The sequence below is a fragment of the Mustela nivalis genome (assembly GCF_964662115.1).
Source record: "Mustela nivalis genome assembly, contig: HAP1_SCAFFOLD_459, whole genome shotgun sequence".
NCBI lineage: Eukaryota > Metazoa > Chordata > Mammalia > Carnivora > Mustelidae > Mustela > Mustela nivalis.
This window is the reverse complement of record NW_028136197.1, coordinates 256,196-283,232: the sequence shown is the minus strand read 5'-3', so window position 1 is coordinate 283,232 and position 27,037 is coordinate 256,196. Positions and strand designations below refer to the sequence as shown.

The following is a 27,037-nucleotide window of genomic DNA, read 5'->3' as shown; positions in this document are numbered from 1 at the left end:
AAAAGCTTCCAAATCACTATGTGAGTAGATTATTTGTAGACTAGTGATATAATATTATAGTTTAATATGTAAAGCATGATAAAATAAACAGCTATTGCCATATTTAATTTGTTCAGTAAAGCATTCATTTAGTTATCAAGCATTCATTTGCTTTTTTTAAAAAGATTTTGTTTATTTATTTGACAGACAGAGATCACAAGTAGACAGAGAGGCAGGCAGAGAGAAAGGAAGGGAAGCAGGGTCTCTGCTGAGTAGAGAGCCCGATGTGGGGCTCTATCCCAGGACTCTGGGATCATGACCTGAGCAGAAGGCAGAGGCTTTAACGCACTGAGCCACCCAAGAGCCGCAAGCATTCATTTTCTTTATACAGAAGAGATAGAACAATATTATATAGTAGAAAATACAGTAAATAATCTAGAAACCTTGATCATTTTGTTTTGGCAATTTTAGAACATAAAATTAGCTAAAGCTCAAGTGCAAGTTATATTTGTATCATAGGAAGAAAAGTTAATTAAAAGTTTGTTTATTACCATAGTTTAACACTTCAACAAAATGATAATGAGTCAAAAATTAATGAATATATGAAGTATACAATAAAAACAATAATCTTGAGTGTATGTGACTCACTGTAGGTATTGATAGGCTAGAAACCAAAGGGAAAGTATCTATAGGGTTTGTTCACTTCCATGCTCATCAGATTTAAAGGCTTTCTCACATTGCTTCCTTCACCACATTAATTTGTCTAATGAAGTTTTCAAGAGTTAGAGACAGTGATAGGTTCATGGCTGGAGAGAAGGTACAGAATCTAAGATAGTTCAGCAGTGCTTATTATTTAAGAGAAAGACAGCATGGGAGGTGAGGGGGGGAAGGAAAGGGATAAGAAGAGAGAATCTTAAGCAACCTCCTTGCCTAGCACAGAGCCTATAGGGGCTTCATCTCATCGCCCTGAGATAACAACCTGAGCTGAAATCTAGAGTCAGATGCTTATCTAATTCAGTCACCCAAGTGCACCATTTTTTTCCCTGTATCTTTATTCTCATCTCTTTCTGAAACTGAGTTTCCCTTCAAAATCAGGACTTGCATACACAACCTAAATAATTATTTTGGGATTTGATCACGTGGAAGAGGAGAGAATGAGAAGAGCTAAGTGGTCCAGGAGAAACATATATGAGTTCAGACTGAGTGGATTATGATTGTGGACAACTGAGCATCAATCCTAATGCACAGAATACATCTCAGAATTATTTTCCTGAAACAAGAAAGAATCTGTTTAACCCACTGGCTTCTGCATCCTATCCACAGTGGTTAAAATTCATCCCAGAAGTAATTAATGTCCCTGACTTTTCTATTACTGGGCATGAGAGAGGAGCTGAGTGGGCTTGGTCAGTGTCCCACCTAATGAAAGGCAGAGCAGATTCAGGCCAAAAAAAAAATTATTAGTTCTTTCCAAATTAGATTTAATGGGATTCTATTTTTCATTCCTGAATTCATTTTACATTTTATATTTTATCGATTTTTCTAAGCTTTGGCCAATATTCACTGCATTTTTGAATAGCTTTTATATATTACTGTAAATCATTTTTCTGCTACATTTGTTTAGTCATGGTTATCCATTTCTTCTTCCAAGTTTTTCAGATATGTGATATCAATTTCCAAATAAATTATTTAAAATGTTTATTTTTTATACTAAACTTCTATGAAAAACATTGATATATGTATTACGGCATATTGTTCCCCTTTCAACTTAGTTTTTAAAATGTGAATGTTCCTTGGCAAATATATATTGTTTCTTGTTATGTTTATGTAGATTCTTCATAATTTTCCCAAGTTCATTGGCTTATGGTTTATATTTTTTAATAATTTTCCATTATTAAATTAATAGATTTTTTTGCCAATTAATAGATTTTTTTCCATTATCTTGTCTAAGTTGCTATTGCCATTATAAGTAAAAAGCATCTGGAAATCTATATCCCTGTCCAGTTTCCTCAGATCACTCATTATTTTCAGGATCTAGTTGGATTTTCTTACAGGTTCCAGGTGGACAAGCTTTTGAACTGGTGCTAATTATTATTTCCGTTTCTGGCTTCCTGCATTTACCAGCTTAGGGATCATTTTTAACAATTATGATGAAATGAGGCATCATATTCTTATTCTCAACTTCATTAATAATGATATTAGTGTAACATGTCCTACAAGATAATAATAGATACATGTAAAATAATTTCATTGACCAAAAAAGTGGTGGAAAATGTAAATAAAACACAGTGGCAACCAACTAGTCATTTCAAGTTGAGCTATTTTTTTCCCCCTTTATCTCCCTCCCTCTTTAATTTCCTGTAGCACATTCCTACAAAGTATTTTAAGGTGTTTTAAATGCACATACATAGAGATCATCATGGAGTCTAAATCTAATAATTCCTTGTCAGTTTTAAATATTTTAAGTATTGTTCATTCCTATGTCAGTTGTCTATTAACTTTTTCTCCACACTGAACGTAATTGCAAGGAAATATTTAATTTTAATATAAATTAATTAATCACTTTAATAAATATTTTTACCTTATGGATTAATCTTTGATGCTTATTTCTTAATTTTTTTAACTTCTAATATTTTATTTATTGAGAGAGAGAGAGAGAGAACAAGTGCAAGCAGGGGAAGCTGCAGAGGGAGAAGGAAAAGAAGAAGCATGTTCCCCACCAAGCAGGGAGTCAAGCTCAGTCTCAGGGCCTTGGGATCATGATCTGAGGTGAAGGCAGAGGCTTAGCTGACTGAGCCACTGAGTCTAATTGTTATCTTTGATATTTAAGGAAATACTTTATCATCTCTAATTGATCCCCTATGTCACAAATACAGTTTTCTCTATGGTGCTATTAATTTTATTGTCTTCAAATTAGACTCTTTTTCTAGAAGCATTTTTAATCAGTCTCTTAGGTCTATAATTTACTTTATATACATTTCATTTAGTATTTTATTTTATCTTCATCATTTCTGAGTATTCCTGACCAGTACTCATTGGTCAAATCTTTCTTATTAATCTATTCCAAAAATTTGTTTGTTTCTATAAGATTTTGTTATTACTGCTGTCGTTCTTAGGTTTTGCCTTTTATATTCTTTTTGTTTTGATTTGTTGTTTTATGCTTTGGTGTTTTTGTTGTATTGTTTTGTTTTTCTTTTGAATTAATACAATTAAACCTTTAGATTTCCTTCATACCTTTAATTATTGTCACTTGTTTTCACAAATGATATTACCATAGTACAGTAATTCTAAATATTTCTGAATTAGCTGTATTATTTCTTTTTAGGTATAAAGTTAACTTCCAGTTACATGGACTTAATATTTTGGTCATTCTATTCTAGTTTTATTGCCTTATCATTGGAAAATATAGCCTGATACTTAACTCTAGGGAATGATGTGGGAGAGCTAGGTTCTTGTCTCTTGGAGTCAAAGAAGGAATCTCGTGGGCAATGGAGAGTGAGTAAGTGACAGAAGTTTATCAAGTGAATATATAGAAAAAGCTCTCACAACTAAGAGGGGTCCCCACACAGTTAACAATGAGTGCCTTCAGGGTTCATTTTTTATAAAAAGGTAACCAGGCAACTTTAATCCTTTTAACATCTCTATCAATAACTGCTGCAATGGCTTACCTCCTTTTTAGGGTCTGATTATTCTTTTTTGGTTACAGGTGTTTTTCATAGAGACACCCACCCCACATGACCCACCCCATACACCTAGGGCAGGGTGGTCCTCCATCCCACATGCCTAGATCAGGGTGATCTTCCCTGGGGTAGGGTGGCCCAATTTATCTCTTTACTCTGGTTTTCCCACACCACATTTTGGGGATTTCTGAGAGCCTGTTCACAAAGTTCCCTATGGATCTCTTCCTCCCTAGCCCCACCTGTCCGTTACTCATTTTGAGAGTTGATATTACCAAAGTACTGTAATTCTTAAAATTTCTGAATTAGCTGTATTATTTCTTTTAAGGTATGAAGTTAACTTCCAATTATATGAATTTAATATTTTGGTCATTGTTTTCTAATTTTATTGCCTCATTCTTGAAAAATATAACCTGATATTTAACTCTAGGAATTTATTGGCATATACTTCTGACCTAAATAATGGCCTGTTTGTGTAAATGTTCAACTTATGCTTATATACTTACTGAAGACTATTGTTTTGGGGTCAGGGTGGCTACATTTATTAATAGATCAGGACTATTAGATTCTCTAAATTTTATTGTCTCTTAATTTAATCTAATTAAATTATCAGTTAATGAAAGAAGTTAAATTTTTTATGTACTATTGCATCTAAACTTATCAAAGTCTTTTGCTATAATTAGACAAGTATGTCATCCTGTTTTTATACCAAGTCTTACATTAAAAAAATCATACTATCTGAAATATTATTTATTATCATTATTATTATTTTTAAAGATTGTATTCATTGGGGTATCTGAGTGGCTCAGTCAGTTAAGTGTCTACCTATAGCTCAGGTCATAATACCCGGGTCCTGGGATAGAGCCCCACAGGGGGTTCCCTGCTCAGTGGGGTGCTTCTCCCTCTCCCTCTGTTATTCCCCCTGCTGTGTGCATGTTTTTCTTTTCTCACTCTCTCTCAAATAAATAAGTAAAATTTAGAGATTATCTCTCTCAAATAAATAAGTCAAATTTTTTTTCTCAATGGGAGGGAGAAGCAGACTCTCCACTGAGCAGGGAGCCTGATGCAGGGCTCAATACCAGGACCCTGGGATCATCACCTGAGCTGAAGGCAGACACTTGAACCAACTAAGTCACCCAGGCACTCCAGTTGTTTATTTATTTATTTATTTGTATTATGCATATGTTTTATCTCTCTTTTCTTCAAGTCTTTTTTTCGATCTTTTTACTTTTTTCATAAAACTGAATTATTTCAAGATGACTTGGTCATCCTCTTTTCCCCCACCCCATAGGTCATAGAGTACATTTTAACTGTTAAAATAATATTAGTATTTAAGTGCTGCCTACACAAATTAAGGAAAATTATCTGTGGTCTGTATTCCTGAAAATATTTTTTTTTATTATGCCTTCCTATTCCAATGACATTTTATAAGGATCTAAATGTTTACATTTGTGATTATTTTTTTCAAGATAATAAAGCTATTACCGCATTCTTTTTTATATCTGATGTTATTTAAAAAATTTCTGTCAGTCTGATTCTTGTTTCTTTATTAATGAATTATTTTTTTTTTCTCTCTAACACTTATGATTTTGTGTTTTTTTTTGTCTTTGGTATGTATGCCCTAGTTTGGGATTCATAGTGTCAACTATAGTTATGAATATTTTCTTTCTTTTCTTGTATGTAAGTTTTAATCCAGTGTCTTGACTATTTTATGCTTGAGAAATAGATGTACATTAATATTCAAATATTTCCTTCCTTTTTCTTCTTTCATTTAAAAAAAGTCTTTTATTTTATTTTATTTAAAAAAATATATATTTATTTATTTGGAGTAGAGAGAGAGGGTCATGAAGAGTGGCTGATTATATACTTTCAATTTGGGAGGAGCTGAGGGATAGCACAAGCCTCCAAGGTATTTTATAAACAAGGTTTCCAGGCCCTCTAGGGGGCTAGCTATTGTTAGGGAAAGGTCATTTATTACTATTTGGTACAAACTCAGGGAAGAGACTCTTCTGATGTGTATCAGTGGGTATATGCTTGGGAGATGATTGCCAATGTATATCTTGAGGGCAGGGGTGGGGAGTAGAGATAAAGAAGTTTCCAAAGTAATTTTTACATGTGAAAGTAGATTTTCAGTATCCTGGGGGGTGGACTAAGAATGCTTTTTGCCCTGAGTGGATGTGTCCACATGGAAGCAGCTGAGTCCCCAGAGGAACTTCAAGGACTTGTCAACAGGCTATGAGTAGTAAGGAAATCTAATTTTTTCTTTAGCTTTTGTTCCACACACATCACCTACATCTTACACCTCTTTTATATTGATAATTTTAAGGCTTTGCTGGTATCCAGATGACTATATCCTTAAGTGACTTCTTATCTCTATTGGATCCATTACGTATTCTATCCATTGTATTCTTAATTCAACTAGATTACATATATTTAATCTATTAGCACCACTAGGTTCTTATTCTTGTTTTTATTTCAAAATCTTTCCTTATTTCCTTACATTATTTATTGGGTATATTTTAAATCCCTGATATACTCACTTATTATATATAAGCTGTCAACCTTATTCTTATTTTGAGGTAGCTATATCTTTTTGGGTTTTAGGACATCATAACAACAATGCCAAATAATTTTCAGACAACAGCAGGATCTCCAAGAATTCAACTAAATTCTGACACTATCTACCTCAACATAGTGTAAGATTTCATCAGTTAAGGGATCAGTCCTCCAAGACTATCTCCAACCCCACCTCAGATGCCAGTCTCACTGTAGGCCCCAGGTTATTACCTGTGCTTGTGACTGAGCAACTACAGGTTGGAGGTCCCAGTGGCCTACTTCTTACGTTCTTTTAATTTGTTACAGGGACTCACAAAACTCAGAAAAATACTTACTTTATGTTTGCCAGCTTATTAAAAGATATAATAGAAGATTTAAGTCAATAGATAGATAAAGAAGTGCACACGGCAAGGTATGGAGAATGGGCACAGAGCTTTTATTACCTTCTGGAAGACTGCCACTCTTCCTGCCTTTTCATACATTTAACAAACTAAAAGCTTTCTGAACCCAGTCCTTTCAGGTTTTCTGTGGAGGCTTCGTGACATAGTCATGACTGACTAAATCATTGTCATTTGCTGATCTAATCTCCAGCTCCTCTTCCCTCCCCAGATAATCCTGAATGGGAGGAAGGGGAGGCATGTTGGGCAAAAAGTTATGAAGGCTTTCACCAAGTGGTTGGTCCTTCAGGCAAACAGCCCTTGCCTTGAGTGAGGTCTGAAGGTCACTTTATTAACATAACAAAACACACCTCTCTCACCCTTATCACAGGAAATTCCAAGAGTTTTAGGAGCTGTGAGTCAGTAGCCATGGTTGAAAACTAAATATTCAGATGACCAAAATATATTTCTTGAAAACCACTATATTACACTACATGCTTAAGTATTTAATTATGTGATCTTTTAAACTAATATTTTTCTAAGAGTCTAAACTGTTCTGTCAGTAATCTGGATTGGGAAGTGATGTATTGCCAAATTTCTATCATTTCAGTCCAGGAAGTAAAAGAGAAACAACAGGAGAGCCCCTTAGGGCAGGAAGTTCTAAGTTACAATGTTGACTACTACTCCCTTTTCTTGATTTTTTTTTTTTAAACAAGCAAATCATCTCTTCAGAGTTGCAGTTTAAAGCCAAGAATATGTGGACTTGGGAGAAAAAAATAGTTAAATTTGGAGACTTGCAGAGGTAGAATCAGAGTAGTGAAAGCCATTACAGTAACTGAACTAACTGAGGTCAGTCTTTGGTGAATCACAGAAACAGGTGGAGTTGTCAAACAAAGGAATCTTTGTTTACAACATACAAGGAGATCACAGGGAATAAGTTCCAAAGCCTTGACTGTTTGAACAGGAGAGAGAGATTTTTATTTCGTATTTAAGATGAATACTCAGAAGGGAGAGTTTTATTATCCCGTGTATGGTTGGTCATAAGGTTGTGGATGCATGCACATCCACATATGTATTTGTGCAATATGTATTGCATGTTCACCTGAATGAAGCTTGTATTCCACCGAGGGCAGAAACTTCAACGTTAGAATAAAGCAGAGGTAACTGTTGGACAAGGGAAAGGGACTCTGCAGGCTTCAAGAGCAGATATAAAGTAGATGGGGTCTTGGACTGATTTTCTGCGACAAGGAATGCAAGGCCTTGATTACTTTTGAAATAGCACTAGGAGTTTTACCACTGATTTATTGTCTCAATAGCTTAGGCTATTTCCTGGTCTGGTGGTGACTGTTAGTTTTCCCATTGCCTTGTTCCCTCAAAATCCTTAACTAGTGAGGTTTTTGCATTTCTTTGTAAGAACCTCCCAGGAAGTTTTGGAAGAAGTGTGCTTGGGCAAGTACACAGGTGGGGTATAGATCATTGAAAATAGCTGGGGACAAAAAATGACTTTTCTTATGTCAGGAAAACTATATCTCATCTTTAATTTTCTGGGAACCTCTAACTCTTTCTGCTGATGTTACCAGCAGGCATCAGAGATACTACTGATTGTTCTCGTGAACCTAAGGAAAAGGGAATGTAGAAAGCAAAAGACAAAACTTTAAAATCTATCCTGAAACTCATCAATTCACTGCAGCCACCTCTCTGTCTTTCCCGTTCTCTTTTTCTCTCTTTCTCTTTCTCTCGCACTTTCTCTCTCACATACCCACAACACACGCAAATCAACTTAAAACAATTTTTAATTTTCCCTATTCCATTTTAATATACTTGAGGCATGATCATTTTCTTAGTAAATACAAGAAAAAAAATCGAGGATTCCATCATTCTGTGTGATTAAAGTATTGAGGAATTTACTTCCAATAGCACTTATAAAAACATATTTTATTTAAGTAATATTATATAATCAGGTGCCTGCATTTTTCTTATTCTCCAACTAGTGGTATTTGGCAATTAATATTTTGTCAATCAATATTCCCCTATATCTGAATGTGTGGGCAGTGAGAGGTGAGTTAGAGGCAAGGATGGTGAACACTCCCAACAACTGCAGACTACATATATCTTAAGCCATGATTTTCTTTGCAAAGGTCAACATTGATAATGTTCTAGTCATACCTCTGTGTACCAAAAAGAAGTAGCATATTTCTTGAAAGACACAGCTATCAAAGCTCCATTGAGAAACCGTAAAGATGGAGAAGGGATTTGCAAATTCTATATCTGATAATGGACATCTACTCTGATTATTAAAAAATGAATAAAAATAAAAAACCTTACTAATAACCAAACAGAGTATCCAATTTTACATGTGAAGTAATAATGGAAGAGACATGTCACCAAAAGGATATGGATGGCTTATAAGCACATGACAAATTTCTCAACATTTAGACATTAAAGAAATACAAATTAAAATCCTAATGAGGCATGCTTACATATCTATTAGAATGGCTAAAATTATAAAGGCTAATTGTACTTGGTCTGAGCTAGAATGAGAAGCAACAAAAAATCTAAATTGTTGTTGGCATATATCATGATACCACCACTTTGGAAAATAGTTTGAAAATTTTTTTAAATGCAAAATATGTTGCAGTTACACAAATAGCCATTTTACTTCTAGGCATTTAACCAAGAGAAACATACCCTATGTTCATACAAGGACTTGTATGTGAATTTCATAGCAGCTTTTAGAATTGAAAACAGTGGAAATGTTGTTCATCAATGTCCATCAATAGAGAAAAGACAAATTATGATCTATTCATTAAAGAGATTACTATTCAACATCAAAATGAACTATTTACAATTGGAGATTCTCAAAGTAATGATGCTGAGAAAAGAAAAGCCAGGCAATGAATAGTATATACTGTGTGATTCCATGACTATAAAAAATCTAGAAAATACTAATTTATATATAGTCACAGTCATCAAATATTTTGGTGTGATTTTAGTGCCTTCTTCTGTGCTCCCATAGCTTCCTACACTGGGATTTCCGAGCATTTGTTACACCATGTGAAAATATGAACTCTTTTTCTTTATTCTGTCTTACTAGAATAAGAATCCTTGAAATTTTATGGACATTTGAACTCTCAGTTATTAGCAGAAATTCTATCACACAGTAAGTTTCCAAATATAAAAGCCAGAGTTTTACAATGACTTCTAAGCTTTCACATGATCTAGCCACTCATTTAACCTCGGTGACCTCTTTCCCTGCTACTCTTCAGTCACTCACAGTGGCCTCCTTGCTATTCCTCAGATATGCCAGGCATGATCCAACCTTATGGCCTTCAAGATAGCCAATTCCTTTGTCTGGAGTGACCTTATTGCTGATAGTTCAGGGCAAATTCATCACCTTTCCATACCTTTGTTCAATTGTCAGCTTCATTGTAACTACCCTGATCTTCCTATTAAAACTTTTAGCTCCCCATCCCCTGCCTAGCAACCTTGATTTTTCTCACCCTGATCGAATTCTTCTTTTTCCCCATTGTACTCATCATTTTTGAATGCACTATGCAATTTTTATTAAGGTTTATAGCTTTTAATTGTCTCACCCATTAAAATAAAAGTTCTAGGGCGCCTGGGTGGCTCAGTGGGTTAGGCCGCTGCCTTCACCTCAGGTCATGATCTCAGGGTCCTGGGATCAAGTCCCGCATCAGGCTCTCTGCTCAGCAGGGAGCCTGCTTCCTCCTCTCTCTCTCTCTCTGCCTGCCTCTCTGCCTACTTGTGATCTCTCTCTCTGTCAAATAAATAAATAAAATATTTAAAAAAATAAAAAATAAATAAAATAAAATAAAATAAAAGTTCTACAAAGCCAAGTATTTCATTTACCAGTGTAGTCTGAAGTAATATCTGCCATATAATAGGTTCAATAGACAATTGGTAAATTTCAGAATAAATTAATGTTGAGAGTATACTGACTTTCATAAGTCATTTCAATAATTTTTTCCAAAAAATAAACTATGTAAAACATTCCTTAAATTTACTTTCAAAATATTTTATAGCATATAATGGACAATATACATAAGCCTTATAGAAACAATCATATAAATAACCATTTCATACCTACTTAAAAACTGCATAATACCACACTCCTAGATCCTCTCTGAACGCTCTAAAATAAACCTTCAAAGGAAATACATTTTTTAAAATAACAGATTTTATGTCAAATAATTTAATAAAAGTTTCATTCATCTATGTAGATCATAATAAACGTTTTTAATAAGCATGAAATTATAACTCTGAAGTGTGCTAAAATGAAACCACCTGCGAAGGGTGAGAGAACAAAAATAAACATCATTTTTCCAAATAAGAGGAATTTATTACCTTTGAATCAAAGCATGTGGATTTGTTCAAACTGGCCATAAAGGAATATGGAGACACAAACCATAGAAACGTTTGCTGCTTTTCTGCATTTTTCAAAGCTGAGTTTTTAGCTGGAGGCCGCTCCTTTATGAAAAATTGCTGATACCATATAGTAAAAGCTATTATATGATCTTTTACAAACCATTTCCTATCTTTGCATTCTCATGTGCCAAGACAGACACGGATTATTTAAAACCCTGAAGAGAGTTCTCTTGCATTTAAATTGCCTGTAACCTTCGTGTAATAGATTTATGATTGATGATAGATTTAGTTAAAATATAACTATTTTACATATTTACTCTCAGTAAACAATTTCAACCTATGCTCACTTAAGTAACTTGGTGCATAATCCCTTTCCTATTAAACCATGGTGCAAGGACCAATGCCGCGTTTCCGAGGGAACCCCAAGCTATTTTTCTAGAATGGCCATATGCTTATATATCAGGTGACCTGTTTGCACTCCCTTTGTGGAGCACCTACCCTGGAGGTCATGTAATAACCAATGACCAAAAAAACAAACAAAAAACCCAAACATCCAGGTCGAAGTGCCATCCCTGCCTGGAGACAAGGAGACTGCTCAGACACATCCAGGGCAGGCATCTCAGCCCAGGCCTGTGCTGGGGAAGCTGGTTCCTGGCTTTGGGCGCAATCTGGAAGCCAGCAAACTGACCCAGGAGTGCAGCTGGCGTTAGGACTGATGATCTTTTGCAGCCAGGCCGCGGGCGGACACCCGCTCAGGGAGCCAGGCTAGGAGGCTGCCCAGCACGCCAGCGCTGGCAAGGCTCACACACCGCCAGGGCTTAGCCCTGCAACCCAGCCCAGGCCCGGCCTCAGGAGGGAGGGTGGCGGGGGCGGCGCAGAGAAGGGGCTTTTTCTAATTCCCAAAGCAGGAAGTGAGCTCACGGAGGACTCAGGAGGGAGGTGGGCGGGGGCGGATCAGGGCGGCCCAGAGAAGGGGCTTTGCTAATTGCCAAGACGGGAAGTGAGCTCACGGAGGACTTGGCAGAGACTCTGGGAGGACCAGAAGGGGCTGGCGGAGGAGGGGCGCGCAGCGCCAGGGTGTTGTGCTGTGGCCCAGTCGGGACTGCAGGACCCACCGGACTCGCCGCTGCCCGTGCTCTACTGTGCTCCAGACCAGCCCCCCAGGCAGCTCTGTCCTGTTCCTGCTGCCTGCTGCCCCTCCCCGCCCCATGGCTTCTCAGGAGTACCCTCTGCTCACAGGTAAAGTGACACCGCGCCGCGCCCTCACCTGGAGCAGAAAAAGAGGGCCACTAGCGGGGGTCCGGGGTGTCCGGGCCTAGGCTCCCGCGAACCCCAGGGCACTGGGACAACCCCGGACACCGCGCCACACCCTGTCCACAAGGGGTCCGGCCTGGGACAGCGCTGCAGGAGGTACCCCCCACCCGCCAGCGGGCAGGCTAGCCCCCAACTTTGGCACACCCACGCGCATGTCAGAGCCTCCTGCCATTCCCAGGGCACCCAGAACCCAGAGAGTGAGGCCTTGGGTGCTTTCTTGTTACAGATTCAAGGCAATTCTTCGACTTTGGGACTTCAGAGTTAACATAGTTTTCATTTGAGATTATTATTTTTGTGTGGGGGCCATAGCTTTTCATTTGCCCTATGGTTGTTTTCACTCCCGGTTCTGAAGAAGCCCCTCAATCCTAACCCTGTTGAGGACTCCAAAAGCTCTCAGAGCAGCAGTGCTGGGGGACAGTGTGGCACATGATTTGGTTTCTCCTCTGGCCTGATTCTGTGGCAGCCCCGCTCTGTCCTCCTCAGACTTCAGAGCAATATGTGAACAAGTGGAGAAGGGACCAGGGGGTCAGGAAGGTGGCCACCGAAGAGTGACTTCTCTGGAGGGTGGCTGAGCTGGCAAGTGAGCATGTTAGTCCAGCTCTGCCTGCAGTCAGGATGGAGCTGAACAGGGGCCAGGGAAGGGGAGGAGGAGCAGAGAGCAGGGACAAAGGGACCAAAGAGGAGATTCAGATGAAGGGAAGTAATGGGGAGGAAAGAGAAGAAACTCTAGAAGACAGGCATGTAGAAAGGAAAGGGGATGAAGTGGGCATTGGGAAAGGGCACCACCAGGGAAGGAGAGAGGGGAAGGGAAGAGAGAGGAAGAGAGGAAAGGGGAAAGGGAGAAGGGAGGAGTCAGCATGCCAGGGCTCCCCCTGCATCTGAAGAAGAGGTGGCTGGTCCAGCTTGTCAAACAGGGTGCTCACTCTTTGGTCCCAGTTTCTGCTCCCAGTGCTACTGGGCTTTGCAAGGAAGGCAGGCTGTCCCCTGGGACCTACTGGAGCCCACTGGAGCCCACATGAGGGTGGGAGAGGTAAGATGCCACCGGGTCCTGTCCTGAGCTGCTCCCAGCCACCAGCCTCACCACATGGTGCAAGAGGGACCCCAGAACAAAGGAAGGACACAGGCCCGCATGTCTGCCGGTGGCCCTGGACACTTAGCTAATCGCAGTGAACCACACCGCCTCCTCAACCCAGGCTTTCAAAGCCTCCTTCTTCGTTCCTGGCTTTCATGTCTCTAGAAACATGAGCCAGATCTAACTCATCTCTGACAGACAATTCTGACTCACCCTGTGTCAGATTTTTATTAGTGGCTGTGATAGAGTAAGTTAGCAATGCTCCAACAAACGGACTGTTTCCTCCCACTTGACCTCAACAGTCTTATACATTTTCTTAGAGAAAAACATCTTGTCTCCTTCCATTAAGCTCATAACGTGGTCTAATAGTATACACGTGCCTTCGTTTGATGCGAAGCGATACAGAGGTCCTTTTTTTTTTTTTAATTTTATAAAGTAAAGTCAGTGAACACATCCAACTTGACGAATACGTCTCTAAAATGTCAATGCAGGCAAAGCTTTTTCTGCCTACAGTTTGGAGCCTACGTGGTGACGTTTTTAAAATGCTTTCAGTCCCTCAGTGAGGCTCTTAGAAGCTAGCCAGGGCTTACTACGTGCCAGGCACTGTGTCAGGTGTTGGAGCTAAAGGGAAGGAGAGCTTGGAGGCTGGCTGGGGAGGGACATCCATGACACAACCACAGCTAGAAACGGAGGCCAGTGCTAGAAAAGAGAGAGCAGGCTGCATGGAGAGTGTGTACCATGGGGCTTGTGAGCTTACGAATAAGTGGGAGTAACTGGAGTGGGGAGGGTGGGGAGAAGAAGAGGGTCTTCCCATCAATGGGAATCACCTGTGCTTGGAGGCAGGCGCCATGAGGGGTCTCCAAGGAAGAGGGAGGCAGTGTGGTTGAAGGGCAGAGAGATGGGGCAGAACAGGCATCAGTCAGTTGGAGGGGTATGAAGAGACTGATGGGAGGATTATGGGTGCCTTTGGAGGACTGAGAATTTGTTAGAAGATCAGTGCAGATTTCTATGGAGACAAATGCCAGGAACTAACAGGTCTTTGAAAGGTCACTCTGGCTGCCTTTTGGCAAAGGTGTTGGTAAAAGGCACTTGCAGGTGTGAACACACCAGGTGGGATGTGACTGCAGGAAGTCAGGTGAGGGAGCATGGGAACTTGGTCCGGGGCTATAGAAGGGAGAATAGCCTTTAAGGAGTTCCACAAATTGGCACCAGCTGTGGCTTCATTACAGAGCTGGAAGGGGGAGGTGGGTGTGTCCTGGAGGTTACAGAAATTACATGAGAAAGGGACGTCTTTTTAGATCTTTTTTTCAACTAGAGGAACTCTCACCTTATTGATAGAATTCCAGAGTGGGAACCGATGGACATGAGGACATCTTTGAAATGTCTGAATATGTTCTTCGACATCTTTGCAAGTGACGAGGAGACCTTGACCTTAGGAGGCCTCGGCCCTCTTTGTAGCCAAAAAGATTTCACCTACAGATTTGGGTTCTCCCTTTTAAAGTCAAGGAGACAGTCCTTCCAAAGGACACCTCCTATCATTTTACCCTCTCATCATGCCTCACGTGCTGGAATCTCCAAGACCCACTGTTCCAGGTGTGAGTATCCACTTTGGCCGGGCTGGTCTTGCCAAGAACACCACCACAGGAAATCTAGAGCCTGTAGTGCTATGAATAGCATCATCTAAGACTGTATTTGCTGCCCTCATGGCCTCTTCCCACCATGACTCACTGAAGCTTTTTACACATTGTATCCATTAAGCTATAGTTCCCAAAGCTCATCTTCTCTACTGCCATTATTTTTTAGGGGACCAGGCAAACCTTAAACTTGTCCCACTTAATTGGATCCCTGTGCCCCCACAATATCTTTGAATGCCTTTCACCATGATCCGTGAATGAGATCTGAGACCACTGCTGGTACCTAACACTTCTTGGCACCTTGTCTGTTAGGTTCTTGGAAGAGGAGGTGGCTATGGAGGTGAGTGGGGATGGGAGTGGGAGGATTTCTCCCTTCACTTCCCTTTTTGTTTTTTCAAATAATGGGTTTTGAGGGGGAGGGAAAGGTTAACCAGACCATTTATTTTCCATCTCCCATCAATAAAATGTTTACCACTCCCCACTGGAAGAACTTAGATCTTTTATTTGAATCTCCAGGAAAATCTCCCAAACCCAGACCACCACCATGTGGATTCAGCCATCTTCTGATTCACCTCCAGATTGTCTCCTCCTAACTGCTCAAGCTACAGGTTAAGGGCGAAATGTCCAATGCCCAAGCAAGTAAGTGGGGAACACGTTTATCTAAGCAATTGCATGCAGCTCTGTATCTGCATACAGGGGGTCTCTCCCAAGCCTTTCCAACCTCAGAAAAACAAGACAAAGCCCCAGCGATCTGGGGTATATATTATTCATTCATTCCTGGGTTCAACACTCATGGCGGATCCCCACCAAGACATTGGGAGAGCAAGGACTGGAGAAATCCTCGAGGTTGAAGTCTGAGGAGGTTTTCAAATTCATCAGTTGTGGATAACCCTTGGTGCTCATCATATCACGTGTCCTCCTTAATGCCTATCACCCAGTTACTCCATGTCTCCCCCTTCCCTTCCCACGCAGCATCTCTCAGTTTGTTTCCTATAGTTAAAGGTGCCTCATGGTTTGTCTCCCTTTCTGATGACTCCCATTCAGATTTCACTTCCTTCCCTCTGATCCTCTGTACTACATCTTAATCTCAACAGTCAAGCAGTGGTAGTAATTCAGTCATGGAGTCATGCATATTCTAAATCTGATGAGGTGGATTCCTACACTGCCTTTGTCTCTGCTAGAGCGCTTACATTTGTTATATTATTGCTGCTGTGTTCATGTTTCTCGTTCACTGAATGTCTGATAAAAGAATTAGTAAAATGTGTGATTGAAGAAAATACAATGGTCATGGATGATGAAGATTTTCTCCTTGACCAGACTGGAGTCAAGTTCCTCTGAGTCCTCTTTCTGTCCAGCCTTGACCTCAGGCTCCACCCACTTAGCCCAGTTTTAGCAAGAAATCTGCTTAGTCATTTTTCAGCAATCTCCTATCCTACTCTTGATATCTGATCAAATTCCTTATCTCTCACCCCTGGTATCTTACCACTCTTTTTTTTTTTTTTTAAGATTTATTTATTTTGACAGAGAGAGAGCCTGAGCAGGGGGAATAGCAGAGGGAGGGAGAGAACCAGACTCCCCACTGAGCAGCAAGCCCAATGCCAGGCTTGATCCTGGGATCAGATCATGACCTAAGCCAAAGCCAGAGATTTAACCAACTAAGCCACCCAGGTGCTTCAGTATCTATAACGCTTAATATCTGATCAAATCCCTTATTCCCAGGGCACCTGGTTGATGCAGCTGGTTGAACGTTTGACTCTTGGTTTCTGCTCTGGTCATGATGTCACGGTCCTGAGATTAAGCCTCACCTCAGGCTCTATGCTCAGTGAAGAGTCTGATTAAAATTCTCTTTCCCTCTCTCTCTACCCCTACCCCTTCTCCCTCCCTCTAAAATGTATTAATAAGTCTTTTAAAAAATTCCTTATCCCCTGATCGCAATAGTTTATGACCCTAGCCTTCCTTCAACAATATTTCTGTCCAGATGGTTTAGTCAGAATCCCTTCATCCTTACCCTTGATGTTCCATCTTAATTTTACATTCAGTGACCCCCACCATGCTCTTTAGCTGTAAATCTCCATTTGTCTGCGCTGAGCCAGATTTCTCTCCCATACTATAAAATAAAATCCAATCGTAGTAGCATCTCTTGAATAAAATCTTCCTTACTGTCTTTAATGGGTGTCACAATTTTTTTTTTTCTTTAACAGTCAGGAGGGTGCTAATGGAGTACCATGACAAAAGGCCTAACTTCCTATAATGGACATTTCCTTGCTTTACCTGACAAATACTCTTTCTCTCTTCTAAGGAAAATTTCCAGTTCTCAGTATAACTGCCAACTGGCCCAGGGGTGGACAAGTGAGTCAGATGAGACCAAAATGAAAGTTCTGTTGAGACACTGGACCTTGTGGATTCAAGCCAAGGACAAAAAAGTGTTGGTACTTCATTATTCTGATGGTCCATTAACTCTTACTTTTTTGATTCCTGTGTCTATCACTGCCCCTGCCTTTTTGAAGATAATGACCATTCATCTGAGTACACGGTTCACAGAATCCCTTTGCAATGGCCCATGCGGGCCAAGGTAGTAGAGCATAATAGATCTCTGTAAGTTTGTTGCCCATGGCCATTAAAGACAAAAGGTCGGGGGTAGGGGGATATTGGAAAAGGTAAAGTTCTAGTTACTCACTGATTTTTTGATTGGTAGAGAGAAAGCAACACCTACACACAGGGCCAGTGGGTGAGTGGAGGAAACATCTTTGGCTCTAGGAGAAATGGGGGAAGGAGAAATATTAATATTCTTTGTCTTTGGAACTGCCCCTGAAGACTTCCCCACACAGGAAAATGACCTAGCGTGACTCTCCTAAACTTCGGCAAGCCCCTTCAATTTCACTGACATCCAGATCTGATACTCCCTGCTGGATAACTCTGATCATTATTTGATTGTTATTTATTTTATTTTAAAATTATTTTTAAAGAAAATTTTAATCTAAATACAATTAATTAACATATAATACTAGTGTCAGACATACAGGTTAGTGATTCATCAGTCTTTTATAACACCCAGTGCTCACTGTATCACATGCCTTCCTTAATGTCCATCACCCAGTTACCCCATCCACCCATCCTCCTCCCCTCCAAGAACCCTCAGTTTGTTTACTGTGATTAAGAGTCTCTTCTGAGGGGTACCTGGCTGGCTCAGTGGGTTAAAGCCTCTGCCTTCAACTCAGGTTATGATCTCAGGGTCCTGGGATCCAGCCCCACATCAGGCTCTCTGCTCCCTGGGGAGTCTGCATCCTCCTCTCTCTCTCTTCCTGCCTCTCTGCCTACTTGTGATCTCTGTTTGTCAAATAAGTAAATAAAAATCCTTTTTTTTTTTAAAGTCTCTTCTGGTTTGTCTCCCTCTTTGACTTCATCTTGTTTTTATTTTTGTCCTTTATTCCCCTATGATTCTGTTTTGTTTCTTAAACTCCACATATGAGTGAGATCATATGATAATTGTCTTTCTCTGACTGACTTATTTCGCTTGGCATAATACCCTCTACTTTCATCCCTGTCGTTGCAAATAATTGCCATTTATTTTAACTCAACAGAGAAGGCCACTAGAAACAGAGGTGATGGCCCCTGCTCCTGTCTCTCCATGCAGAACATCTGTCAACACCTGTGGACATCTTTTCCTCCCCCCATTCCTATGAATGTTGCTCAGTTGTTACATGGCATGGACAAATGCTGTTGGCTGGTGGCATGGACACACTGGACAAGCTTGGCCTTCGGTAAAACAAAGACTGGATTCAATTACTCAAACTGAAACAGGAATGCTTGGATGAACAAGCCTGCCAGGAAGTCCCACTGGAGGCACTCAACCCGTGCCCCTTCCCTCTTTGGACCAAGAACCTGAACTTGAGAGATGAATGGCTTATCCAAGGTTATGGCAAGGTTACACAGAGCTGAAACTAGACACAGGTGTACATGCCTATTGATCAAGGCTGGCTGTGCAATCGAACTGCCTCTAATCTTGATTCTTTTTGCCACTTCTTATTCTCTGACCCTGTTTTTCATAGCTTAGGATGTAGGAATAATAAAAATATCAGCTAATGGGGTATCCTGACATTTTGATGTTTTAGTTCTTGTCAGACATGTACCATAATGCTTAGCACATGGATATGTGTGTGCACACACATGCACATGCTTGACACTCAAAACATTGTTCCCTGATATTAACTTTATCAGTGCACTTTGCATCCACCACCAATTGGCTGTTTTGTCACAAACTGATTAAAGCAGAACTGTCAAGTGAGGAACTTCAAAGCCAAAGCATTACGTGCTTTGAAAAACCAGCACCTGGGAGGATTTGTCTCAGCATCTGTGATTAGAAGGCAGCAAAAAGAGACTTTGGGGACACAGTTCACCCCTTCGTGAAGCAGCCATTCAGAACTTTCTCCGAAGGGCTAATGCCTAATCTTCCAAAGACCAGCAAGAACAAGCTTATGGTCTGTTAAAATCAGATTTTTAAAAGATTTTTATTTATTTCATTGTGTGTGTGAGAGAGAGAGAGAGTGAGAGAGAGAGAGCACGAGAGTGGAGAAGGTCAGAGGGAGAAGCGGACTCCCCATGAAGCTGGGAGCCTGATGCAGTCCTTGATCCTGGGACTCCAGAATCAAAATCAGATTGATTGACTCAATACAGTCAGGGAGGACATTCCTCAGGAGTCACAGAATGCTGGTTGCCATGAGGGAGGAGTCTTTTACAAAGTCTAGGTTCTCACAGAAGGTGTCTGAAGCACGTGTATGGAAAGCAGAGGTCAGTTCTGGATTAGAAGCTCTTTCTGAGGGGAAATGAGTAGAAGCAGGGATTAACCAGGACTTGGGCTCTGCCTTATTCAGTTCAAGTTGCTGCAACAAATGATGACAGACTGGGTGGCTGAAACAGCAAAACATGTACTATTCCTTGCAGTTCTAGAGACTGAGAAGTCCAAAAGCAAGATCCTGGGAGATCTGATATCTAGCAAGGGACTGCTTCATTATCTATAGATGCCCATATTTCTGTTGTAGCCTTGCATGGATGACAGCTGGCAGAACAATCTCTCAGGTCTTTTCTCAGAAGCGCTTTTATCTCATTCACAAGTGTTCCAATCTCATGACCTCATCACCTCTCAAAGCCCATACCTCCTGATGGCACTTTTTGAGGGTCAGGGCTTCAACATCTGAAATGGGACAAGACACACACATTCAGTCCATTAGCAAGTGTTGTCATGAGGACAGCGTAGCTTATCAACTGGGTATCCCCAGGAATCCATGGGACTAGCAAAGCAGAATCTGGGGGCGTCACTGGTAGGAAAGCAGGAGTTCCCCAAGAGACAGTCCTCATAGCATTTTACAGAGACAGCATGACCCTTGAGAAACAATAGTTTCCGTGACCCATACACCAGCCTTTATCTCTGCCTGTCCTCCCTGCTGGATTCACAGCAAGCCTACTTCTTTCTTTTCCAGTACAAATGGATTTCCACTCTCTGAATCCTGATGAATTTTTGCTCTTTTGCAGTTAGTAGGTTGTCCCTCAGGATTCTGCATGTCTGGATTTGCAATCGTGGCAACTGCCAAAGGTCTAGGGACCTGCGTGGCAGAACCCGGCCTCTACCACTATTGCCCAAGGTAGGGACTCTGGTCCCTTGAGCGTCCTGTGCTGCTGTCAAAGGTCTGTGTGCATTGGCTTATTGTTTTTTTTTTTTAAATGTAATTGCTTATACTTGTGTTTGATCATGCTCAAGTGGCCTTGCTGTGGAAATAGTGGCCAAGCTACACCTAGAAATCACTGAAGAAAGTTCTAAGAACTCCTGGTTGGTATGAGGCTAGAGAGAGAGAGAGAAAGAGAGAAAAGAAATCTGCCTCTCTGCATTTTGCAAGTCCCTGGGCATAATCGGTTGGCTGGTCACTCCTCACACGGAGATTCCAGGCAGGGAGGCCCTCCTGAGCCTCATCTCCCTGAGTTCCTCCTCCAGGAGCAATCCCTAGTTTGAGACCAGGGTTAGGGAAGGAAGAGCAGCAAAGCAGGGTCCAGAAGGAAGGACTGCCACAGACCATGGAGCACCAGAGGGCCAGGCTGGCACCTTCTCACTGTTGGGGTACAAATGGGCTCAGCTCAGCAGGTACAGGGGTGCCCTTGGCCCCTCTGGTGGGCTTTGCAGTGCCCCAAACTCAGGAAGAAAAAAGGCTGGCTCCGGTGACTTATTTTTGACTGGGAAGGAGCTGACAGCAGTGGAAATAAACAAGTAGGGAATGATGTTGGAAAGTTGGAGGGTTTGTCCTTTATATCTCAGCTTTCTCTCCTATCTTCCCTTGCTCTGTAGTGTGTTCTCAAAGAAGATTTTGGCATGATATTCCTGTTCACTGATTTACCCCTGAGCTGTGTCTTTTCTGCTGTTCAGCTCATCTGGTGAATTCTTTTACTGTAAAAAGTATCTTGCCCTTGCAAGGGCAAGGGCAAGACCTGAGAAATCCCAGAGATTTCAGCTTGCCACCCAGAAGGGAACCAGGCTATTTGGAATGCTGGAAAGGATTCAGAGTAGGGGAAATCGTCTTGGACATCTGAGACCACCCCCACATTCAGCGGTCCCCTGGACACAAACCCAGACCTTGATACTGATCCTGAACCATGCTCTCAACTCAGACCCCTTTGATCCTCGCCACAGTGCTTTCAGATCAGTGCAGCCATGCCCATAGGCACAAACTCTTAAGCCTAGATTCTGTCCTGAGAGGTCTGTCCCCGACGGCCTGGATCCAAAGCCTCAGAGATTGGGGACAGTGAGGAACACCATAGGACTCACCCTGCCACCCTGAAAGGAACCATGCCATTTGGAACTCCAGAAAGGATTCAGAGGAACTGAAATCTGCATTCCTACCTCTGGACACCCCCATTTTCAGCAGGCCCCTGGATGCAAACCTGGAGCTTGACACTCACCCTGAACAAATCCCTCGACTGCCCGCTCCCCCAGAAAGATGGACAGAGTGCTGGCAGATCGGGCCTGCCATGTGGTGGGCCCTAACCATAACCTTTGGTTTGGTTCTCAGGATTCTGACCCCAAAATCCTTGCAGTAGGTGCCCTACAATTTGGGGACACCTGGGCAATCCCAGAGGACTCAGCCTGCCGCCCAGAAGGAAACTGTGCCATTTGGAACTCCGGAAAGGATTCAGAGGAGAAGGAATCTGCATGCCCAGCTGAGGACACACCCACACAGAGCTGACTCCTGGACACAAAGCCAGAGCCAGACACTCCCCCTCACCGACACTGTCAACTCAGACCCTCTCCATGGGGTCTTCAGGTCAGTCCTGCCATGTCCCTGGTCCCTAACACTAACCCTTGGATGGGTTCTGTAATGATCTCTTCATTTCAGGTTATGTGGTGGTTCTACAGGACATTGTCCTGGTGTGGGATCAAACACACTGAAGCATCCCGTGTAAAGTGGCAAACGTGGTAAAGAAATGACGGCTGGGGAATCTGAGTGTGGAGACAGCACGTATTTGTGCTGCTATAACAAGCTGACTGCACTTTGAAATCACCGCAGAGGAAATGACTCTTCCAAACATCCATGTTAGCACGACGACACGGAAGCAGAGAGAACATCAGACTTTGGGATGGAGGCCAAGCCCTCCCAGATCCAGGTCACACAACATGGAGAGGACACATGTTAGCAAGAGACTCGTGGGAGGATTAAATCATGGGCCCCTGTATCTCAGGTGCAGTAGAAGCAGTGGATTTGGAATTTCAGTTTTCCACAACGTTCCAGCACAAGCTGGTTAGAACTGTGCAAAAGCAGGAAGGGAAGCCCCAGTAAAGTGGACTGGGGATGCCAGAAGGGGAGGCTGGAAGGGGGCGCCTGGTGCTCAGTGCCCATGACAGACCCCACATTGCAATCCCCCACAGGAGAGACTCACCAACTTCAGGCCCCACAGGGGAAGCCGGAGGTTCATCTCCTGACTTTTTGTAGGACCTTTGCAGCTCAGCTGGTGAGAATTCTCCATCACCCTGCCTTTCTCCAGGGGACTTTCCTTCAAGCACCCTTCCCAACTTCTTCCTCCTCCATGAAATAATGTTCCTCTCCTTTGTTTCTCGCACTTGCCTGTGATGGGACCGTAGCTTGCTCAGCCCAGACTGCCATTCTCTGCTCTTCCCAAATAAACCCATGCTGCTGGTCAAATAACTGGCAGATTGAGTTTAAGGCAAATCGAACTAATAAATACAAGAACTTGCAAGGAACAAAATCAATATGCACAAATTAGTGGCACTCCTACGTGCTCGGAAGGAACCATCAGAAAGAGACTAAGGAGAACGATCTCATTTACACCTGCATCCAAGACAGCAAGATACCCGGGAGGCCCCTGAACCAAGAAGGTGACAGACCTGTCCTCTGACAGCCCTGCAACAATGACGACAGACAGGGAGGGGGACACACGGAGAGGGGGAGGCACTGTGCTCAGGGAAGAACCCACACTGGGAAAATGCTCCTCTCCCCAAAACCGTCTACAGAGTCCTCACTCTGGCTCCTGAATTTCCAGACTCGGCGCAAGCCTGGATTGGGTGTGGGCACGGGAAGGACACCGCAGGGCTGTGGTGGGGGGAGCACAAGCACCAAAGCAGGCGGACGCTCCCTGACTGCAGACCATCTGAGGAGCCACAGGAACCGAATCCGCGAGCACACAAACACAGACGAGGACTGAGGAGCACCCAAGCCCAGAAAGGGGGGACCCCACATCCCCGCGCACAGCACAGCAGGAGGCCACGTCTCCTCACACAAAACGACGGAAGTCCCAGTGTCTACACAGGGCGCCCTTCCTCTGTGGAGTCCTGAGACCAGGAACACCTTGACAGTCCACTCAGGCGGCGTCTCCTCACATCCTCCAGCGTCTGGTCCTTAGGAGGTTGGACTGCTGCCAGTGTGGGCGCGTCCTCCACAACGGGTGCAGTCAGTGTGGCTGCAGAGCCACACCCTCCTCAGCTTGTCCTGTCAGGGTGGGAGGCGCCCCACATTCTCCAGAAGTCTCCACAGTGGGTCCTGAACAGGCAGGACTCTGGTCCCAGTTGTGGCTGTGCATCCTGAGCTCAGGGCGGGAGTTGCGGTCTACGCCATCTGCAGGCGGTGGAAGGCAGTGCAGGACTGTGGGAGCTCACCCTTCAGTGGAAGGTCCTGCTCCCTCCTGGGGTCCAGCTGATGCCATTTCATTCCGGAAATTCAAGCTGCATGGAGCCCAATACCCCCCACCTCCCCCCCAAATAGCTAAGGAACAATGAATTTGAAACAATGTGGAATTACAACAGTCCTTGACCCAAACAGTGGCACTGAACATGGCCCTGATGCAGACCTACTCTCTGACCTCAACTTGGTCTCAAGCCTGGACCCTACCCTAATCCAAGACGCTAACCCTAGCCCCCAACCCAAACAATGTTCACAAGAATCAAAAGGTAGAAACTGCAAATATCCATCAATGTCAAGTGCATAAGCAAAGTGTGGTGAAGGGTTTGAATTTGGGTTCAGGTTCAGGTTTTAGTCAGAGTTCTAGATCAGGCTTTGGGTTTAGTGTTAGGGTGAGGATTTAGAGTGAAGGACAAGGGAACAGAGTTATAGTTTAGGGCTTTCAGTTTATGATTCAGGCTTTAAGACTCAGGGCTTATGGGATAAAGTTCAAGGTCAAATTTGGGGTTTGGCTTCATGCTGAGATTTGGGTTCAGGGTTCATGACTTGGAGGTCTGGTTTAGGGTTTGAGTTCGTGATTCAGGGCTTGGGTCCAGGGCTCAGGTACAGGCATTGGGTTCCATTTCAGGTTTGGGATTCAGGGTTCTAGTTTGGGCTTTAAGGTCAGCTTAGGTTTCAGCGTTGTTAGGGGTTAAGGTTAGGTTTAGGGATGACACATTTTCTTCAGTTGTCATCATGGACAAAAAAATTCTATCTGAAGTTTCTAAATCAGAAATGTATTTCATCTGGGGGCGCCTGGGTGGCTCCGCATGTTAAGCCTCTGCCTTGGGCTCAGGTCCTGATCTCAGGGTCCTGGGATCGAGCCTTTCATCAGGCTCTCTGTTTGGCGGGGAGCCTGCTTCCCCATCTTTCTCTCTGCCTGCCTCTCTGCGTACTTGTGATCTCTGTCTGTCAAATAAATAGAATCAGTAAAAGCTATTATATGATCTTTTACAAACCATTTCCTATCTTTGCATTCTCATGTGCCAAGACAGACACGGATTATTTAAAACCCTGAAGAGAGTGCTCTTGCATTTAAATTGCCTGTAACCTTCGTGTAATAGATTTATGATTGATGATAGATTTAGTTAAAATATAACTATTTTAAATATTTACTCTCAGTAAACGATTTCAACCTATGCTCATTTAAGTAACTTGGTGCATAATCCCTTTTCTATTAAACCATGGTGCAAGGACCAATGCCGCTTTTCTGAGAGAACCCCAAGCTATTTTTCTAGAATGGCCATATGCCTATATATCAGGCGTCCTGTTTTCACTCCCTTTGTGGAGCACCTACCCTGCAGGTCATGTAATAACCAATGACCAAAAGCAAACAAAAAACCCAAACATCCAGGTCGAAGTGCCATCCCTGCCTGGAGAAGAGGAGACTGCTCAGACAGATTGCCGGCAGGCATCTCAGCCCTGGCCTGTGCTGGGGAAGCTGGTTCCTGGCTTTGGGCGCAATCTGGAAGCCAGCAAACTGACCCAAGAGTGCAGCTGGCGTTTAGGACTGATGATCTTTTCGCAGCCAGGCCACGGGCGAACACCCGCTCAGGGAGCCAGGCTAGGAGGCTGCGCAGCGCCTGAGCTGGCAATGCTCGCAGCCCGCCAGGGCTTTGTCCCACGCCGCAGAGGGGGCCCGGGCCTCGGGAGGGAGGGCGGCGGAGGCGGCGCAGAGAAGGGGCTTTGCTAATTTCCAAAGCGGGAAGTGAGCTCCCGGAGGACTCAGGAGGGAGGGGGGCGGGGCGGGAGCGGCCCAGAGAATGGGCTCTCCTAATTGCCTAGGCGGGAAGTGAGCTCGGGGAGGACGCGGCAGAGAGTCTGGGAGGAGGTGGAGGGGCTGACAGAGGAGGGGCGCGCAGCGCCATGCTGCTGTGCTGCGGCCCCGTCGGGACTGCAGGACCCACCATGCTCGCCGCCCCTGCGCTCTCGCGCTCCAGCCTAGCACCTGAGGCCCAAGGCTGGGCTGTACCGTTCCCGCCGCCTGCTGCCCCTCCCCGCCCCATGGCTTCTCTCGTGGACTCTCTGCTCACAGGTAAAGTGACACCGCGCTGTGCCCTCACCTGGAGCAGAAAACGCGGGCCACTAGCGGGGGGAGGGGGAATGTCCAGGCCTATCCTCCCGCGAACCCCAGGGCACCAGGACCTCCCCGAACGCCGCGCCACACCCCGTCCACAAGGGGTCAGGGCGGGGACAGCGGTGCACGAGGTACCCCCCCCCACCCGCAAGCAGGTGGGCTAGCCCCCATCATTCGGCACCCCACGCGCGTTCAGAGCCGCCTGCCATTCCCAGGGCACCCAGAACCCAGAGAGTGAGGCCTTGGGTGCTTTCTTGTGACAGATTTAAGGCAATTCTTTGACTTTGGGACTTCAGAGTTAACATAATTTTTATTTGAGATTATTATTTTTGTGTGGAGGCCATAGCTTTTCTTTTGACCTATGGTTGTTTTCACTCCCGGTTCTGAAGAAGCCCCTCAATCCTAACCCTGTTGAGGACTCCAAAAGCTCTCAGAGCAGCAGTGCTGGGGGACAGTGTGGACACATGTTTTGGTTTCTCCTCTGGCCTGATTCTGTGGCAGCCCCGCTCTGTCCTCCTCAGACTTCAGAGCAATATGTGAACAAGTGGAGAAGGGACCAGGGGGTCAGGAAGGTGGCCACCAAAGAGTGACTTCTCTGGAGGGTGGCTGAGCTAGCAAGTGAGCATGTTAGTCCAGCTCTGCCTGCAGTCAGGATGGAGCTGAACAGGGGCCAGGGAAGGGGAGGAGGAGCAGAGAGCAGGGACAAAGGGACCAAAGAGGAGATTCACATGAAGGGAAGTAATGGGGAGGAAA

At 43.4% G+C, this 27,037-nt stretch overlaps 1 long non-coding RNA gene across 1 annotated transcript in view; it reads left to right on the top strand.

Moving 5' to 3' along the window:
* Window positions 1-12,109: 12,109 nt before the first annotated feature.
* The window catches only part of LOC309857174, a 53,828-nt gene continuing 38,900 nt past the window's right edge, over window positions 12,110-27,037 (top strand). The window contains exons 1-2 of the long non-coding RNA XR_014307505.1: window positions 12,110-12,211; window positions 15,305-15,332. This is a non-coding gene — a long non-coding RNA (uncharacterized lncRNA). The remainder of the gene's footprint in view (window positions 12,212-15,304; window positions 15,333-27,037) is intronic.